At 38.1% G+C, this 16,575-nt stretch overlaps 1 pseudogene; it reads right to left on the reverse strand.

Annotated features, from left to right (window-relative positions):
* Positions 1-546: 546 nt before the first annotated feature.
* On the reverse strand, positions 547-10,710 carry LOC122662182 (annotated as a pseudogene).
* Between the last annotated feature and the right edge of the window lie 5,865 nt (positions 10,711-16,575).

A 16,575-nucleotide genomic window follows, 5' to 3' on the forward strand; every position in this document is an offset into this window, starting at 1 on the left:
ATAAAGAACAGCTGTGGGACAATGAATTGAGATAACTTCTCAACTAAGCTTCTAAATTAAATAGCTTAAAGGCACAGTAGAGTCCATAAAGAGAATTAAGGAAAAATACATATGGAGGGTGTACAATTCCCCCCTCCCCCCCTTTTTTTTGAGTGGGGGTGGTGGTTGGCTTCAAGGAAATGAAAATTAACTTTCAGGAATTATAGATGATAGATCGACTTAGAAAAGCCTAGTAAACTGACACTGATCCATGTAATAGGCAAAACTAGCGGATAGACACTCAAATCAACCATGTTCCCACAAAAATCAAAATAAAAATAGTAGTCATTTTAGGGACATATGATAGGAAGGCATCATTATGAGGCACCAACTTGCTTCGAGAAACAAATTCAAATCATTTTGAAGATAGACTTTGAACAAATCAATCAGATTAAGTAAACCGGCACTGATACTATCATGCAGTATAGACAAAAGAGAGCATCCAAGTCAACAATGCAAACTGATTGGATTCTTAAAAATGCTTGCAGAGTAGGACAGCAGAAAATTTTGAAACAGAACTTGGTGATTTTCATTATCAAATACAGTTACAAAGAATAGATCTTCATACATAGCCAGTTGCTCCAGTAGTGCAACATAACTGGAGCTCAATCAAGTATGCTCCCACAGTAGAAAAAACAACATTCAAATAAATTGATACCTACATTTTATACAACATATATGCATTACACAGACATTATTAAATATAAATGCTATTGAAACTGCTTGCCTCCATTTGGCACCCATAACCAAATATGCAAGATTGAAAGTCCCCGCACATGATAAAAGAGAGATGACGAGGAATTTGCTTGTTTGTACAATGCTGAAACAAAATGATCTCAAGATACATGAAGGTTTTGGATTTCTATTCGTAATGATTTCAGTTTTTCCTCGATGCTTGTTAGTTCCCCTAGAATCTGCAAAAATTTGTCTAGCCTATGTTGTGCTTCATCCTGGTAAGGTTTACTGATGAGTATGACAAAGCTTTCCAAATTCTCAATAGTCTGCAACAAATCCTTCTGCATAGCTTCTTCAAGTTCCCGTGCCTAAAGCATCTGCTGTTCTTTTCACCTTGTCAACCATTGCCTTTCGACGGGCAGGGAAATTTGAAATTGCTATTAAACTAATAAACAGAGATGCTGAATCAGATCCCAAACAATGACATCGTCCAAACTAGATGAAAACTCTGTTTGGTCTATTTTACATCAAAGAATAACATGAAATTCTATTTTGTAAAAGGACCCTGGTGGACTCTGACCAATTGTACAGCATCTGGAGTGTGCAGGTTGCTTTATTGGTCTACAGTAATTAAATTATACTAATATACTAACCTTTAAAAAAGAAAGAATCTAATGCTGCAATTTTTTTTAGGGATTGGTTTTGGTGGACACAAGGCCAAAACCAGTGAGTGGGGCGTCCATGGCAGATCATGGGGCTGAAATTTCATGGACAGGTAGACCACAAGGCCTCCTACTCACATCTCAAGTTTCAACCCTATCACAGTTGGCCGCATGGCAAAACAAAGAATGGAAAAAATCCAGGACAACCAAGTATATGCATGGGACAACTAGGGGTGCATGGACAGACACAGGAGTAGATGGGAGGGTAAATGATTGAGTTTGACACTGAATTTGACATTTGGCTTATTTAGACCATTCCCTAGATATCCAACGGTCGGAATTGCCAAATCACTTTTCCACATGGCAGAACATCTGTGCCCATCTACTAATTTTGTCCGTGGGTTGCCAACCACATTAGTTTTCACCTTGTTTTAATGCTTTCACAAGTCGGGTTCAGCATCCATCTATCCACGGAGATACAATTATTGATAGTACTCTACATGTTTACTCCCTGTTATTTTTTTAAGATTGACCAGTCACATATCCAGTTCTTTTACAATAGGTGAGCAGTACACTAGCGAATCGTTATCCTCTCCTGTTACAGCACGGTGTTGCACTGCATCGTGCGGCGCTGCAGAGGCCATGTGGCACAGCGGGCCCCACATGGTGCACATGGCCTCTGCAGCCGCCGCACGATGCAGTACAGCACCGTGCTGTGATAAAAATTCGCAGACTTGCACAGAAAACAAATTTTGATCATTTGATGATATTCTTGTAAACCTTCACGTTTTATCAATCTCCAAAACAGAATGAAAAGTACCATGATATCCATAATAACCATACAAAACAAAGATATTATTCGAAAACCACCAGCATAGTGAAGAGTAAGCAGATACATAAATGATAAAACAAATGCAGCCAAATGATAATGTGGCAGTCTAAGTCAATATGCTTCTATCAGTGAGATTTTGATTGTAACCTATATGGCACTTGCATCATGGTGAAATTCCAAGTACACATAAATTCCCAATACGGTGCATACGTCCCCAAGCAATTCACAATTGACTAGCATTGGATGCATATTTTCATTTTTCTTGATAAATGTATTTTCAATTTTCCCTCTCATACTTCATTTCCAAGTGCATTTGGTTTCATTCCATGCAAACAAGCAAAACTCAACAAAGACAAAAAGACCAGCGAAACAGGAAATTTCATGAGAATATCAACTATAGTCCTGCACGACTTACCAACAGAGAAAAAAGAAGGAAAAAAAAAGTTCTGCATGTGCATGTATTTACCATTTTTATTATTTTTGTTCTTTTTTCAGAACCATGGTTTTCCCAGTCAAACCCGGGTTGAACAAGAACCGACCTCCTTTCGGTTCTGCCCCAGTCCAGTTTTAAAAACTATGGACCAAATCACTAGCACTATCCCATTACCACCCTCTTTTACAATAAACTCCTCATCATAACTGTACATGGCAATAATGGTATCTATCACTTCTAATTAAACTTGTATACATAGACAAAAGGACCAGCCACCCAAAGCTAAAGAATCGGGAAAAGCCCTCAAGACTTCAGTTTATGTTCCATGTTCCTAAAAGGTTAGCATAAGCCTCATCAGTGCACCTCTCTTAGTAGAGATATAAATGCATAAAATATAATTGCAAGGGCAACTGTATATTGAACAGTCAATCGTAGCACAAGAAAACAATAAGGGGTTGTTTTGTCCAGTGAGGAAGAACTCCATTCTCTGTTTATTGGGCTTATCAGGGTTGAACTTATATTCATGTTAGTAGGACTTTAAAGTGGATAGATCATAGGGGGTGATTTGAATGGACATGTTGGGAAAGATCGTAGAAGATATGAAGGTGTACATGGAAGATATGGTTTTGGAGAGAGGAATGAAGAGGGGATCTCAATTTTAGATTTTGTCGTGGCTTATGATTTATCCATTGTAAGCGCTTACTTTGAAAAGAGAGGAGCATTTAGTTACCTTCAAAAGTGGACATTAGTGTAGCCAAATAGATTTCTTCCTAACTAGAAGGTCCGATAGATTGTTATACAAAACTATAAGGTTATACCAAGGGAGAACCTAACCACACAACATAGATTAGTGGTTATGGATATGTACCTCACTACACAGAATCGTAAGAAAGGTGAGCTTATTTGCCCTAGGATAAGATGATGGAGCTTAAAAGGAGATACTTTGAAATCATTTACTAATGAAGTGGTCAAACAAGAAAAGTGGGACTTTGAAGAGACACTAATACAATGTGAAATGAGATGACTACTTGTATTAAGAAGGTTGCTAAAGATATCCTAGAAGAATCAAAAGGAAAACGTCATTCCTCTAGAGAGACTTGGTGGTGGGATGATCAGGTTCAAATAACCATTAAGACTAAGAAAGTTGCTTTTAAGACATGGCAAAGGACTAAGGATGTACAGGATCTACTAAGGTATAAATTTGCCAAAAATGACGCTAAGAAGAATATGGGAAAAGCAAGGGCAAAGAAATATGAAGATCTTTATAACAATCTGAGCACAAAGGAAGGGGAAAAGGTTATTTATAAGATAGCTAAAGTGAGGGAAAAGAAGAGTCGAGATCTTGACTATGTTAGATGTATTAAAAGTGAAGATGGTAAAGTACTAATAAGGGATGAGGACATTAAGAAGAGATGGGAAGGTTATTTTTGTCGCCTATTAAATGAAGACACTTCGAGTAATAGTGTTTTGGAAGATTGCATTATCCATCAAGATACCACATATCGTAGATATACACGAAGAATTAGGGTGTTTGAAGTAAAAGAAGTGTTAGAATAAGAACCGTGGGAGTATTTTGAGCAAGGGTAGAATTGTAATTAGGGTTGTGACACTGTTCATGTGAATAGTGTCGGTGAACAGTGTTGGGGCATATATGTAATTTTTCCTATTGGGATTTTCATATAAATAAAGAGCTTGGGTGATCATATTGATCAATCCAAGCATTGAGCTCTAATTCTCTCCTATTAACGAGAATCTTTAAGGAGGATGAAAGTAGGCAAGGCACAGGGCGCAGATGAGATCCCAATTGAAGTATGGAAGAGCTTAGGAATCTGTGGTTTATCTTGGCAAACCAAGTTGTTTAATAAGATTATGAGCACAAGGAAAATACCAGATGAATGGAGGAGAAGCATCGTGGTTCCAATTCACAAAAATAAAGGTGATATTCAAAGCTGCAATAACTATAAAGGCATAAAACTAATGAGTCATGCTATGAAATTATGGGAGAGGGTTATTGAAACCCACTTGAGACAAGAAACTACCATTACGGAGAACTAATTTGGTTTTATGCCAGGAAGATCCACGATGGAAGCTATTTACCTAATTAGGAGACATATGGAAAGATATAGAGATTGGAAGAAGGATCTCCATATGGTCTTTTTGACATAGAAAAAGATTATGACAGAGTCCCTAGAGAGTTAATTTGGCAAGTACTAGAGAAGAGAAGTGTTTCAAGTAAATATGTGGACATAATCAAAGATATGTATGATGGAGTGGTGACGAGTGTAAGAACTGTAGGGGGACAAAGTAGTGAATTCCCAATTAAAATTGGGTTACATCTAGGATCAGCTTTAAGCCCTTATTTGTTTGCGCTTATCATGGATGATTTAACCAGAGACATTCAAGGGTGTATGTTTTTTGCTAATGATATTGGTTTGGTGGATGAGACAAAAGCAAGGATTAACACCAAATTAGAGTTATGGAGATCAACCTTGGAATCAAAAGGTTTTAAGATAAGTAGAACGAAGACAGAGTATATGATGTGTAACTTTGCTTACACTATGACGGATAATGAGGTGGTGAAACTTGATGTGAGGGAAATTTCACAAAGTGATTATTTTAGATATCTTCGCTCAATTATAAATAAAGAAGATGATATAGAGGATGATGTTTCAAAGAGAATTAAAAAAGGATGGATGAATGGAGAGGTGCATCCGGAGTGTTGTGTGATCAGCGTATTCCTTTAAAACTTAAAGGAAAACTTTATGAACAGTCATACAAACAGCTATGATGTATGGTGCTGAATGTTGGGCAGTTAAAAAGCATCATATAGATAAACTCAGTGTAGCAGAGATGAGAGCAGAAAAACTAGGAAGGATAAAGTAAGGAATGATCATATTAGAGCTGGTTTGGGAGTAGCCCAGATACATGATAAGCTACGAGAAAGTTGTTCGAGGTGGCATGGCCATGTTCAACGGAGGCCTTTGGATGAGGAGTGATTTAATTCAGATTGAAGGAACTAAAAGAGCCAGGGGCAGATCTAAAATGACCTTAGGAGAAGTGGTGAGGAAAGACATGCATAGCTTAGGGCTTGTTTCAAATATGACCTCCAATAGAGCTGATTAGAGGGCAAGGATCTATGTAGCCAACCCCATTTAGTTGATATAAGGCTGAGTAGTTGTTGTTGTTGTAGGACTTTGAAGTTAAGTAGTGCAAAGACCTTTTACATTTTTATTGTCTCTCTTTTTGAAAAGGGCTGACATGCTCGTGAGGTGCACATCTTTGGCTTGAGGCTATTAGATTCTATCAGACTATCAATATTCCACTCAACGTGGGATACTAATACCATACCATGACTCACATGCAATAACCTCAAGTTTCCCTATTTCACTCTAACTCAATCATTTTATGTATCCTCTCTCCATCGTCTTCTTATTTCTTCTCACTTCTATGCCTTTGCAATTAGATAGGACTCCTCTTCCTATGTAAACTATATATGGCCTCTCTGGAGAGAGGAATAACATGAAACACAATTCCTGTGATCTAACAGAGGCATAAAGGGATGCAACAGAAGGATGAGGCATACAATTTATCAGAAATTTCAGAGTTGAGATTTACACCTTGACCTGTTTGGGCTACTCAGAGATTATAGCTTGATCGCTTTTATAATAAAATTGATGGTGGATTATAGGACTAACTATATTAGCCTTCCTAGCACCCAACTGAACAGTGCAGCAAGTTAAGAGAAGGGTTAAATGGATTAGATGGTCACACTTAAAGACATTCAATAGGTAGAAGACATTCTGAACTTTCAGCGAAAAAGAGGAAAATGAAAACATCCAATGAAAACTCAAAAGAAGGAAGGACTCATTACCCGCCAGTAGAACTAAGGCCTAGAGCAAGAAGATCTTCCAATGTGGATGGTAGCACTGATGTTAGAAGGGAAGCAGATAAACCAGCTGCACCAAGTCCTCCAAAAGTTCCCAAAACCTTAAAATTGAAAGAAACATGAAATATGACCATTGAGTTGACCAGTTTATTACTCGCTGGTAGAAAGATTTGTCAAAATGTTTATGCCTTCATAAAAGAATCTGAGACTCACCACTTCACGGATTTCTTGCTCAAAAAGTTTTGCAGCAGCACTAGCACTGAAGTCCTCTACCACTTTCAGGCTGAGCTCCTCACCTTTCTTCAGCAATTTGCGAGTCTCCGGTACCTGGTTGTCTGGGGAGACAAATGAAGGCCATCTTTTTCCAAAATATTCCTGGTAGAGCCTCCCTTCACGAATATTATTTGATTGTAACCACACCAAATATTCTCCAAGTAGTTTCTATATACCAAAACAAAATGGGGGGGGGGGGGAGGAAGGTATCAGTGAGTGGTCAGAGAATTTGCAAGGGCTCATTCAGAACACACGATAAATCAAGGTAACAACATGTTAATAAAAGTGTGCAAACTGAAAGCATCAAAAATAGCAAACAGATCCCGATCAGCTTGTGTCATGCCATGAGAACCAGAACAATGTGATAAGTACTAGATTGCACTGAGCGAGAATGCATTCTAAGTTTATAACAACTTATTATACAGCACAGTATATGTACTGGCTGAGGATCAGGGTGGACCAATGTAATCACCTCATTAATATTTTAATCATTAAATTAGTAAAAGGGAAAATAACCAACAGCTACATGATTCCAAGGACTTTTCCTACACTACTGTGAAGTTGAAAAATGACTCTCAGAGGCATTCTTTTTCAATTTTAGATGTACATTAACCTTTGTCAAGGATCAGTCACAAATGTCACTAATACAGATTAAATTTTGTAGTAAAAGAAGAACATGCATCATGGTTTCTATGACAGAAAAAGCATGTTAACTGTACCCAAAACAATTTCTTAGGCAGTTTCCTAGATTATTCGGTGAGGGTAATTCAGACTTTTCCCTCATAGAGATTGAGATTTTTAATAGATCCTTCATAGAGGTTAGGTACTTAGGAAAGGCATTCAAATTCAAAAAGAAGGCAGCTTAGAGTAAAAATTCAACTTTTGGGCATTGAAACCAGGCACTCCTCAGTGCTTTTCCCTCATAAAAATGACCAGTCAAAGCATTATCAGTTCCCATGAGTACATGCAAAAAAATCTTAAATTTCAAGGCCCATATAGTGCACCAGGACATGTTTAACGAAAAAAAGAAGAAGGCACAAGCATGGATGGAAGAAGAACTCGCGAGATCTCGACGAGTTTCTCGCGAGATCTCGACGAGTTTCTCGCTTTTTGAATTTGCCGAGACGAGATGCTACACGAGGTGAGAAAATACACCATCTCGGGCGAAATCTCAGTCGAGTCGAGATCTTGGGTCGAGACCCGACCCAGATTTTGACCCTTTTTCCTTTAAAGACTTCCAGAACTCGACAGATCTCACGAGTTCTCTACCGAGTTCTACTGAGACTACCATTTTTTCCCCTGTGAGCTGCTGCTGCCTCATTTTGCACCTGGATTTCAACATATAACCTGGCGGAGACTACATTCAGCTACAAAATTGAAGGATTTACATCATATTTGTGATTCTTCATCTCAAATTTGAAAAAAATTTTAAAGGTAACAATTTGGGCAGTTAGCACATGAGTTCGACAATCAAAGCACTGGATCAGGTTTTGTGGACATATTCCCAGTCCCAAACCAGTCACACCCATACATGCCTCAGTATGACAATAGCAGTGGATCTCATGCCTCATGGCAACCGGCTCTTCTATACCTTAAGATAGGGGGCTTAGAATATGTTGATGACAACACTTATATGAGTTTTGTGGCAAACTATGCGCAACACTATAGCAACATTATGACATGGGAAGAATATGTGGACCGAATCGTTCTGAATGAGTGATTCAGTCACATTTTATGGTATGATAGACGTAACCTGTTAAACAAATTGATGTATTGTACACTTTAACATTTGTAATGTTTACTTAAGTTGTTTTATATTAATTGTATGATTTGATTGCTTTTAATTACTAAATTATGTGTAGAATAGGGCCTATTAGTACGTCGTCGCCTACCAACCTAAGGTCCGAAGTGAAACTCCTATTTAGACTTTGTTTTTGCAAAATCTGATAGTGCCATTGTGTTTAAATAGCCTAAAATAGGCTGAGTACCAAGTTTCACCCCCAAAATAGGTCTAAAACTCATCGAAACCAGCCATCGAGTTGGGAAAAAAAATTACCCCAACTTCGCTATTTTGGCTGGTCGAAACCTGTACTCGAGACGAGTTCTTCTTCCTTGCAAGCATGTTATTTGGTTTAACTGCAGGCAGATAGTTTACCATCAGATCACAAGAAAGCTGAATTGCCTATATAGATAAAACAACAAACATGGAACACAAGTACTAAGGACCGTAAGATAATAATACCACAGGCACACTGGCTTGCAAATACCAGTTAAAATGAGGCAAAATGACTCTTGTTAAGTCATCTGATTCAGCATATTCAAAGTGCCTCATATGTGCTGGATAGAAGGAAGGTAGCCATCATTTGGTGGAGCAGAACAAGGTTTGAAACCTAATCTGAAAGTTATCTAAAAGCTATGTACATTAACAAAGTCTCTTAAATGGCTCTGGATATCTGGAGAGGATGATGATGACATTTGGAGGAAAGTGACAGACCAAGTTAAATTTATGACCGATGAGTTGTTAAATCAGGCTTTTCAATGCAAAATACCATTTAGTATAGATCGTCAAATAACACACAGATGCATCAGTACTTCTTGGAGATTATTTTCTCAGATTCTAGTTAGCTTAAGACCACGAACTTGCCTTTGCGTCAGAAAGTGCAGGGCTACTAATTTCATCTTGAATACTCAATGTTGCAGGCAATGAAACAGAATTCTCCCCTTTGAAAATGTAGGAAGCAACAAGATCAAGATTTGATAATTGAAGAGTAGACTCTATAAGCTTCAGAACACGGGCTTTTGCGTTATCAACCTGCACATTAGATACAGGTGAATTAACATAACTCATTTCTCACAAAGGATCTTGAAGGTACAGGTACTGCTGTAAGGAATCTAAAGATAAAATAGTTTTACAACTGTCATTTGACTTCAGTAATAGCATACCAGTGATAAGGTCCGTCTCCTCCAAGAAAGACTCTCATTTTCCAGCTTCATTGCATAAACTTCAACTCCAGTAATGATTTTATTCACTGAGTTTATATCCTGATTGGCAGATTCATAGCTTTGTCTGACAAGTTCATCACAAGTAGACAGTAGTTGGTCTGCAATACTAATTGGTGTTTCAAGCTTAGGCTTCATTCTTTCCATCCCGTTATTTGATGAACCATCTAAAAAGCTAAACAAGAACTTTTCTTCATAGAAACTATTGGTTCTCCAATCAGAATCTTTTTCAACATCTGAAGAACCAAAAAGTTTTGCTTCAAGTGCAGACCGAGCAGATACAGGATATAATGTCACATTTTCTGTATTCAACAGCTCCTGAGCATTACCCTTGATGAATGCAATGGCTTCCTCAAACTGACACCAAATCATAGAGAAAGGATGAGCAAGACATAGCAATTTTATAGGAAGCAACAAATCAAAGAAATGAATCCATCAAGAACAAAATCCTTCCAAGCCATGGTCCCAGTGCTGAGAATATTCATTCTTAAACCTTGCTAGATTTAAAAAGAAATGGGGATCAGATCTCTGAAGGGCCCTGGGCAAGCCCATTTGACTTTTTTTTTAGTTTCTGAAAATGTACCTCCTCAGGAGAGAGGGGAAGGGACAGGAAGAGAGAGAGAAAAGTGCTCCAAAACCCCTACCTCACTGGTACTCTGATAGATATCAGATTTAGTCAATACAAAAACAACTTTTTTTTTTCCACTGCTGAATATAACGAAGAAAAGCAACCTGAAAAGTGCAATGCATGACAATTGAATTAGTATCTTGAAGAGAAAAGAGGAAAGAAAGATATTTCATACTTTAAAACACAACAACATAACCTGTCTCTAACTTAAAACCCTGAGAAAGAATAGAAGAGCACCCACAAGGCCACAAAGAAAGAAACTAGAAGGCTATAGGGGAAGATGAATAACAAAAGGCCAAGGGGGGGAGAAGAGGTGACGCGGAACTGAGGTCACAGACCCCGATTCGGGTCCGTTATGGGCCCATCCGGACACTAAACCCCTCGTAATCAAGTGGTTTGCAAATTTGTATTTAATGGATGTCTAGATAACAAAGAAAAGAAACAATATGTGGGTAACAGGGAAGTTGTACAGATGGGGCAAACTTGGAATAAAGACTAAAATAAGGAGAATGGAGAGGTATTATATGTATTACAAAAGGGGGATCTTTAAGAAACAACCCACGATAGGTTGTCTTCTACCTTCGAAGAAGCAAAGAGCTATCTTGAAACCAGCAGAAGTCAGAAAAGATTTCAAGTGAGAAATCTTACTTGTATGGTCACCATCTGGCCTGAAATTTCAAGGTATGATTCTCTGATCAAAACCCTCTTAAATGCAACTAATGATCACTCAAAACAGCAAGTGAAGACAAGGGTTTTAAGGTCTAAATTCTGAACTGGCAGTTGCTTAGATGTGGTTTTATTTGCAGAGCAATAACTCCCAGCAGAAAGGGATTTGGGAATGAGATTCAATGGTTTGGATTGTTTAGGTTTAAGACGCTCAAACCCAGAATCATAAGAGAGAAAAGGAGAGAGATGAGAGAGATCGAAATAAAAAGAGGGACGGATAGGAACCGCTGAAACAGGGTATTCACAGGTAAGGGAAATAAACAGAAAATAACAAGAAAAAAATAGAAGGCACAAGGTTGTATCGCAGGGAGGAGGGAGAGATGAGAGAGGGGGAGGGAAAGAGCACACAATCATAGGCCACGCAAGCACAGCAAACTCAACTTTCCATTCATTCTTTCAATCTGTCCAATACGTTGGTTACAAATATTAAATGATAGGGAAAATTATTTGGACACCCCCGTACGATGGCCATTTTGCTTACGATTATCAACGTTTGAAACAATTACTTGACACCCCTGAAACCTGATGGTGTTAATCCGCTGTTAGTGTTTAAATGAAAATATCTATTGGACCCTTATCATCTATTTAATAGAAAATAATAAAATTAAAATTATCAAAATACCTTTTTTCTTCTTCTTCTTCTTCTTCTTCTTCTTCTTCTTCTTAACCCCTCATTTGAACCCAATCAACAGGGGATTTTAGAACTCGATGCCTAAATCTAGCGCCTCTTAAGTCCAGGTATTAACTCACCTAAATTGCAAGTCCAGAGTACCTACATCTGAATCTGTTAGAAAAAACTCTGTTTGAAGAAGGAAACTTCAAACTGCTTTGAACGCGATCTCGCTATCTTAAAGGAGATATTTGCCCCACACGACAAATTCACCTTCAGGAATCAACAAAGCAATAAATATAAAACACAGAACTCCACTTAAAGATACTGAATTGCAAGAGGGAGAGATAATTCGTTTGAACACATGACTCCTATTTTATAGAAGTGGAGCACCTCTTCTGAAGAGACATATCTATTCATTCTGTATCCATTAGATCAATTGCCATATGATCTAACGGTCCAGACTAACGCCTCTACAGCCCACTGTCCACGCCGCGCGTGTGCATGCACGTGTGCGGACGGCTACGCCGTCCTCGCATATACACTGTAGAATGTCTCCGTTTTTTGATTTAATTCAAGAGATAAAGAATGTAATATAATAAATACCATTTATAACTTTTGTAGTTTTCGATGTGGGATTAAAACATTTTTTCCAAAATAACAAATTATTTATTTAATCTCTCATTTATTACAATCTATCTAACAGAATCTGTACCCAACAGTAATAATTGAGTTGCAAATCTGACGCACTTTGCATCAGATTTGCAACAGTGGGAGCTTTAGCAAAAGCAACTTCTTCAATGATGACGAATTTGAAGCCGCTGAAATCCTGCTTCAGCTGCCGCAGCTGATAGCCCAAGAGAAACATGGATTTGGTTCTTCGTTTTCGTTCTCTTGGGGTGCTAACAGAGGGCGATCTGCAGCCGATTCAAACCCATTACGTCCTCCTCTTCCTTCATCTTCACCTCTTCTTTCTAACTCCTACAATAGCAGCAAAATCGAGCCTCAAGGTCGAGTCTTCAAGTCCTGTAACCCCTCTTTCCTTCTCTCCCAACGAATCCGATTCCAAGCCCGTGATGGTATATAACCGAAAGAAGATGGTAAGTTGACTCCTCTTCTCCTTCCCTTTTTTTAATCTTCCCAATCGTTCTTTGCTGCAAACGGCTCTGGGTTTTTCTTTATCTGCCTTTTGCTTTCGCTTCTTTAGTTTCTTGATTTTAAAGGCTTAGGGTTTGCATTCCCCCTGTTTTTATTTCATTTATCCTGTACTAACTTGTCTTGGATTTCTATTGCAGACGAAACAGGAAATGCTTAAAATCATACAGCATTTAGGAGAGAACGCAAGAATACTAAAACAGGTAAATTTGTAGGTTACTTTTACAGATTAGACTCTTTTCTTTGAAGTTGGCTCCAGAGTATGATCCCTACATCTGAATCTTACGCAAGTCCAGAGTATTTACATCTGAATTTGTTGGCCCTCTTATGGTAAGGACCTTCGAACCTAATCAGAGGCTAATTCAAGCTTTTGATGTTGTGTAATCAGTTTTCTCCAAGGGGCTAGCGATACCCTGTTTTTCTGGGTTTTTTGGACAGCTTTGAATGTGAGATTATTTACAATCAGACCATCAGTTATGTCTGATATTTTTGGACATTATTGGCTTACCAAAAAGGCTCCCTCAACCTTAGTTTGGTGTCAATCTGACACGTTGAGCTGCTGATTTTCTGAAACCACCCAAATTCCGGGTTGGTGATTTCAGCCATGGTTGCTGGTTTTTTTTTTTTTTTTGGTTGCAGGAGGAAGAGGAAGAAGAAGAAAGAGAATGGGGCAAATATGTCATTTCATTACACCTTAAGGGTAGTTTAGGTATTTATAAAATATTTAACCCATGGTAACGGTGACTGACTTATGGACAGGGCTACTTGAAAGAAATGGTAAACTGCATGGGATGTTCAAGTAATTGTCTCAAACATTGGAGAAACTAAGCAAAATGGCCATAGTACAGGGGGTGTCCAAGTAATTTTCTCTAAATGATTAAAGAAAAAAGACTACAATAAGGAAACAACTATAGTAGGATTCCTAACCAAAAACAACTCCTAAACTTGCTAAAATCTCCCTACGAATTATACCCAAAATAAAAGACCATATAATATTTTTCCAAATAAATAAAACTTCCTAAATATCCTACTGAACCAAGGTTCATAATGGCCCAAGGAATCTCTACTGCATCAAGAGAGAGAGAGACGGAGAAATCCAAAGACCTATGGTGTGCCACTTGTGTGTATAATACTAAATCTTGAGAAATCTCGGTAGAGATCTTGAATATTTCGAGTATCTCAACCTGATCGAAACGAAACAGCAGCTCAAATCAAAAAAATGTAAAAACTTGGTCGAAATATCGACCATCTCGCGATATCTCGAGACAAAATCAAAATTTCGCGAGATATTAAGATTCCTTTTTCAAAAGTAGCTTTATAAATATCAAAACTCATTAGTCTCGATCGAAATTTCAATCGAGAGTTAACAAGCTCTGATTTTTTGGGTTTTTTTCTCCTTGTTCTTTATCATTTCACTTCTCCTTACTGATTCTTGCACCGGCCTTCGAATCTTCGTCGTATCTACGCCGAAGAACACACAATTAGCACATTTGTGAAGCTTTTCCACTATTTCAGGTAAAACCAATTTCTTCAAAAATGATTTTTTTGAAAGAAGCATGATCAATACTTGTTTGTTTGTGATGAAATTAATATATGCTAAGACACCAGAGGTCGATGTACAACTTTAAAATTTTTTTTCTATATATATATATATATATATATATATTATTTTTTTATTTTTTTGCTTCAAAATTTTGATTTTCTTGCAACAAGAATGTAAAAAAAAAAAGGGGTTATGTACATTGTATGGTGATCAATTAAATATCTTCTCCATCCATTCTCAGTTTTGAGTACGGCTCTCACTCACAAGGACGTACTGGATCATCTTTTGTAAATGACATCTGTCACACCCCGCCTTGGACAGTCCAGATGTAGCATGAAATGATGCGATCTCGCACCCAACCTAGCCAGGAAGCTCTATGCAGCACAGTTACCAAACATAAAAATATAGAGTTCCAACAGCGGAAAGAAACTATAAACATAAGTATTTATATTAAGTCCATCAAGGACCGTGTGGTATACCTGTATAAGTATGAACAAGTATGTACTCCCAAAATAAAAACCCATAATTATAGACTTTCAGATTATCTACATAAGTATAAGTGTAATACACACATCAAAAAGAATATGAACAAGTACGGCCTATCCCATCAGGCCCTCCTAAGAGAATGCGTATAAATCACAGACACAAGACCCGTCATGCTCATCGGGCTCTTGGTCTGTAAAGTCTTCAAAAACATCATCCACGAACTCACTATCAGGTAGTCCGTCACTTGCATAGTCATCTAAAAAGAGGGTTTTCACGAGTGTGAGCTCACACCGAGCCCAATGAGAGGAAAACATACAGCATACAAATGATGCATGAATCATATATTATTAAATGTAAATATCAACCATATTATATGATGCATGTTCAATTCCATTTTTTATTAATCTATCTAACAACAAACTAAGCCATTGGTTTGAACTACGGTATCGACTCGAGGGGTACTTTGGGTCACTTCACTTTATTACCGTCGTACCCCCTCAGCCAAAACGAATAGGGAGCCCACCTCCACGCTTGGCACCTTGGCTCAAACTTTCGGGCAGACCCTGATAGTCAAGTACCCTTGACCCTGGGTTAATCCCTTTCTCTAAGCGTCAGTAACCCGACTACCCAGCACATAAACCTTTGCTGGTAAGGGTTGTAGTTCGGGGTTTCCATCCTAGCCATGTGTACTAGATGATGACATGCTGTGTTCGAGAGTGCACCGTGTTTCATATACACATCCACTCAAGAACACATGGTCACACAAATAATGTTATGCATCTTCATTACATAGACAACCACACCACAATAGAGCACATACATCCATCATTTAAAGGAATAAATTCATATGAAATCAACAATGTCATCACATGGAATGTAACATTAACATCTCATTCATCATATTAACTAGATTTATCATTAGGCATAAGACATATGATCTAATAATGGAACATTCATTTTTAAAGAAAAATTCAGATTTACAGCCATTAACCATGCATATAAGAATTTCAATAGAAATCATCCAAAACAACAAAAACCCCACTCACCTTGGGTGTCTTGATCAAGTCACTCAACCAAGATGTCCAAAACCAAAGGAAATGAGTTCAAAGTAAACTCAAATGTCTTAGATACAGAGTTACAAAAGGTTAGGGCACTTCCTAAGAGGCCAGAGCACCACCCCAACCCATCCAGGACCCCAAAAAGCCACTCAGGGGAGGCCGGAGCTTCTAGCTCCAGAAGGGTCGACCCAGTAAACAGAGCCAGAATCAACCCTGACTGGATTTTTGGCCACCATGTTAAGCTCAGTTGGTCCAGGGGCTTAGGGGGATGAATGTACACCCTCTAAGGGTACTTAGGATCCAAATGTATGTATGATCAATGAATCAAACATGCCATTTACACATTTATCAAGTATTTGGGCTGAATAAAGGAAGAAATTAAGAAATGAGTTGAAGAACTTATGGACAGCCATGGCAGCAGCACATGGACTAAAGTACAGTAATCTAAAGATGAAATTAAATAAAAAACAAGTCCAAGACTTACCTATTGATAATCTAAAAGAGATTTGGGAGAGGAAAATCAAGCATGCAAGCTCTCCAAGAAGGTCTTCAAGCCAAAGATCACAAGC

Source organism: Telopea speciosissima, chromosome 1, assembly GCF_018873765.1.
Source record: "Telopea speciosissima isolate NSW1024214 ecotype Mountain lineage chromosome 1, Tspe_v1, whole genome shotgun sequence".
Taxonomy (NCBI): Eukaryota; Viridiplantae; Streptophyta; class Magnoliopsida; order Proteales; family Proteaceae; genus Telopea; species Telopea speciosissima.